The sequence below is a fragment of the Penaeus vannamei genome, chromosome 13 (assembly GCF_042767895.1).
Source record: "Penaeus vannamei isolate JL-2024 chromosome 13, ASM4276789v1, whole genome shotgun sequence".
NCBI classification, from domain to species: Eukaryota; Metazoa; Arthropoda; class Malacostraca; order Decapoda; family Penaeidae; genus Penaeus; species Penaeus vannamei.
The window spans coordinates 15,868,205-15,873,204 of record NC_091561.1 but is presented as its reverse complement, the minus strand read 5'-3'; the positions used below and the strand labels follow the sequence as shown (position 1 = coordinate 15,873,204).

General features: G+C 35.2%; 1 non-coding gene across 1 annotated transcript; it reads left to right on the top strand.

The window, feature by feature from the left end:
* Window positions 1–3,748: 3,748 nt before the first annotated feature.
* TRNAD-GUC (transfer RNA aspartic acid (anticodon GUC)) lies at window positions 3,749–3,820 on the top strand. Its single transcript has one exon. It is a non-coding gene; the product is annotated as a tRNA-Asp (tRNA).
* Window positions 3,821–5,000: the final 1,180 nt, after the last annotated feature.

Here is a 5,000-nt window from a genome sequence, read left to right as displayed (position 1 = left end):
ACCGTTTCCCTGGTCATAATATATGATACCTGGAGGTGTGCATGTCCTGGGTTCATTATGCCCACTTCTGGCAGGTAAAGTAGGCTCTAATGAGCCTTGTGATAATCTTTCTTACTCAGGAAGACTGGCATCACTTAGCTGATGTTCTGTATATTTACATCTACTTGTCTCCTCTTGCAGTTCTCCCTCCAGTTCTGCAAGGCGTCTCTGAAGACAAGCCAAAGTGTCATCATGTGTAGGCAGGGGGTCTGTAGCCCTTCCATACTGATGAACAGGACTATTATCAGTAGGACCAGTTGTTCCTCAAGTTGCTAACTCGGGCATATCTTGAGAAATAGTTTCTGACCGACACCATATCTCTTTCAGTTCTACTAGCTACTTGTGGGACCTCTCGTATGAGGGCAGCCTATCTGCCCTACTAGATTCATCTAGCTGCTGACCTCGCCCTCCATACCACTGCTCAATTTCCTCTATCCTTTGGATCAGCCCATCTGTATTCCTCTGCAAGAACCTATCTGTATTTATTTGGATCTGATCCATCCTCTTAGAGATGAGGTCATCAACACGATCCCACCACTGTCACCACAGATGTCGGTATTTGTAAGGGTACTGTGGCATGGGGCCTCTCAAAAATGCACTACCTGAGGGATCATGCGGGAGAAGCGAATGGAGAGACTAAGGCCTTGGAGAGGTGGGCCCTGTTTACCCCTAAAACAATAAAATAAAAAGAATAACTGGGTTCCCTTACAAGCCCTCAAGGAAGTATGGGTTGTCTAGGGGATAGAGTGGTGATGCATTATCGAGAACCTTTTGAATGCTCAAAATCTTAGAGTTTAATGTCGCAACACCCAGCTCTCTTTAAATAAGGCAAAAAATGAGATCAGATATAACCTACCTCTCTGGTTCGACATCATCTCACTGTAAGATCCATGGAAGACACGCAAACACAGGTTCAGTCCTAACACTTATCTTTATTCAATCTAATGCTCCCAGTTATATAGGCAGGAGGAACAAAGCAATACAAAGTTGTTGTTTTTTAAACAAGTATTTACAATGCAATTCATAGTGTAATGGATATAAAACACAATACAAAGACAGTAAAAAGTAAAATAATTATAAAAATCACAAATAATAAAGCTGAAGAGATAAAATGAACAAAAAATATGGCAGAAATGTTACAAATAAGATTAATGATTAATCCTCTAAAATCAGGAAAATAATTGAATATCACAGAACATTAGAAAAAATAGAAAATTAATGCCTGATAGCTGAAAATGAAACGCCTCAAAATGAACAAGTAAAACAAATTAGAATATAGAAAAGGATAGAACTAAAATCATATTATGAGTGTATTAGATTTTTAAAAAATAAAAAAAAGAATTAAAAAGGCGGCTCTTTCGTAATATATATATATATATATATATATATATATATATATATATATATATATATATATATATATATATATATATATATATATATATATAATATATGTATATATATATAAATTTCTGAAAGGCCCGATAACGATAATTTAAAAGAAACGTTTATTAAGAATACAAGAATAAAATTTTTACTTTGAAAAGGCTAATTCGGTATTATAACAACCCAGTATACAAAGAAAAACGCCAAAAGGGCAAGTCTTCCAGAATCATATTTTCCCGTAGGCCAGGATAGGGCAGGATATAGGTTAAGGAAGGGCTAGGCTAAAGTGAAAGGAATAGGAATAAGGCTTAGGGCGAAGGAAAAAGGAATAGGAATAAGGCTTAGGGCGAAGGAAAAAGGAATAGAAGGTGAAATAATGAAATAAAGGAAAGCCCATCACTAGATAGGCATGGAGGCTTAGCGTCTAGGCTTTCTGTGACAAAACATGAAGTAGGAGAGGGAAAGGAAGAGGCACAGAAGCTAGGAGAGGGAAAGGAAGAGACACGGAAGCTAGGTGAGGAAAATGAAGAGGGGAAGGGAAGGAATGGGAAGGGAAAAAAGGGGATGAGTGACAGGATCATTCTTGATTTTTAAGTGTTTGTGAAAGAAAAGATATGCTGCTAGTACAATTGGTCGTATGCTCAAAAAAAGATAGTGGAATTCACTCTTCGAAGCAAAAATACATTTCAAATGGTATACCCAAATAAGACAAAAGGATTAAGAACACTAAAGTCTTAAAAAAAACGTTGACTTCCTAGACTCGTGAAGAATTTAGCATAAGAAAATTAAGCCAAGAACTGATTTGCGTTAGACAATTTCTTAAGCATACGAGCAAATGAGCGAATTTTCTGAATAATAACACATCACATTGTCAAAATGAGCATCTTATTTTTTTTTTTTTTTTTTGGGGGGGGAGGGGGGGATCGTTCACTAATTAGCAACTGAATGAGGCTTTGCAATGATGATTTATATAGCATGATGTTCTTAGGCACTACAGTATCTATAAACATTTCCGTTTCTTTTGGGGTATGGAAAACCAGTGTGCATTAATACTACAGAACAGGAATTTATGTTGTTTGTAATCTATAGCTACTGTTTCTCTATCTCCTTCCCTCTCCCTCTCCCCACCCTCTTTTTTTCTTTTTCTTTTTCTTCTTTCTCTTTCTCCTTCTGGTCATTTTCTAGTACACAATTTCATTTCTGTGCCTACGTGGTCTTATGACCTTTTAGCATAACTGTTACATTTTTAATGAAACACAAATATATGTGCTGTTTATACGGCATGAATGTGAGCGTGTGTTTTGTGTCCATAATCAAAAATGTATACTCTATATATATATACATATATATATATATATATATATATATATATATATATATATATATATATATAATATATATAATATATATATATTTATATATATAATATATATATATATATATATATATATATATATATATATATAATATGAATTCATAATATGCACCGGTCTAATTACATGCATGCCTGATGAACTATACAACTAATGTTTGCATGAAAAATAATCTGTGCTAATAAATGTATAATTTGTCAAAATCCAAGAGATTCCAAATGCTGGAAACAATGTTTATTTCCATTACCTGTTGAATTAAATTTAGTTCTATATTACAGAAGTTCAAATATAGGCCCAAGCCTGGATTACTGGTTATATTCTGCACCGGAGGCTAATATCACTTTACTCCTTGGATTTGAAAAGCTCATCCGCACAATATTTATTTGCCGAAGGATATGTCGGGTTCTGATATAAACAAAGATTATTATTCATTTTTAGAACTCTGATACCCTATAGCAATTCTCATTTCTTGTGGAAAGTGCCTCCTAAAAGTTTACAACAGTGCCAACTAAGCTGTGGGGAATAGAGATTCACTTTATCACATATCCATATATCCTGAATACATATCAGGGCTAATATTGCAGCTGTGGAAGTCTATGAAAAAGCAAGGCATGCAGGATCTTGGGATGGAAGAAACAAACCCGGTGATGACCCCCTAAGTACAAACCAATTACTTGGCGCTGACGCTGAAAAAAGCAGGCATGACGATCTAGGCCATGTGGTAAACATGTAACTATCTACAAAGAGAGTTATCTATAAAATACTATAAAAATGTATTCTCTATAAGTCTATCTGTGAAAGTATATAGCATGTAACTTGCACCGTTTGAATATATTTGATTGGTGATCTGTATGATTAATATTTACATTAAGAATATTGTGCTATTCATCGTGAAAGAATGCGAGGGGATGACGATTTGATCATTCATGAAAGTAGATTAGATTATCAATTCCTCGGTAGTATAGTGGTTAGTATCCCCGCCTGTCACGCGGGAGACCGGGGTTCGATTCCCCGCCGGGGAGGCTTTTGGCCTGACTGGGGTGATAAAAGAAGCTCCCGGTCTCTTCTTGACCTTTTATTCACTGAACTAGCAACTGATTGAAAAACTTTCTAAGAATGATTACAGAATAATAAGTGTCCGAAGACACTATAGTATCAGAAAACATTTTTCTTTTCTTTCCGGATATGGAAGAAACAAATAAATGCACCTTAATACAAACTGCAGAGGAATGTAGTCACCTTTTATCCCATACCTACTGCCGTTCTTTTATTGTTTTCATTTCTGTCCGCCTTTTTTAACCTTGTACTCCATTTGATATGTGTTTTTATGTCCCATTAGTGAAATTAAATAAATATGAAATGCTAATATATGTGGTTTGTATACGTCATCAGTGCGAGCATGTGTTTGGGTCTGTAATAAGGTATGCACAACATAAATGTTTAACTTATAAGGTCTATCCGTGAGTGTAAACAGTATATATCTTGCACTGGTCTAAATATATGTGACTGATGAACTATATGAATAATAGTTGTATTAGCAAGTATGGAAAAAGTATGTATGCCGATTCCCATTTACTGTTCTTTTAGATTATGCAATATGTTATGGATGTTTTAGATATAGTGTCAAGATTAAGGATATATTAGCTGCTTTCTTCGCCGAAGGCTGAACTAGCACATTAGGGTTTGATTTTTTTTTCTGAAGGATACGGCGGGTATTAATGCATCAATTCACCAAAGTAACTTTAAGAGTTTTTCATTCAAAACCCAAGGAATAGTAAACGTTCTTAATTAGAAGAATACCATTATAGATTAATATATTGGGAAGTTGAGCTGGGAGAGAGGCTAAGTGTTGCTGACTAGACAATTCGTGTACATCTCCTTGATCACTAGTTCTAAAAACCAGCTCATGCCAAACTCTTGGTTTAGGCAAAATTATAACTTAATCTGGCGGATCCTCTTCAGAAAACCTAATCCACTAACTAAACATCTAATTAGCTAAGACTTAGCTTCTGCAAAGCTCAGCTGGTAAGGAAACGGACTGCACCAGTACTGTCAATCAGTAGAATTAGCCTATTAATGTCGAAAACAAAAGCTATCGATGTAGCTGTGTGGAGAATAAGATGTAAAATGAAAGAAGAATTCATTCTTGTAAATGTGAGTAGTAGAGTTGATAAATAAAAATAGCTGTCTTATAATGCCTGA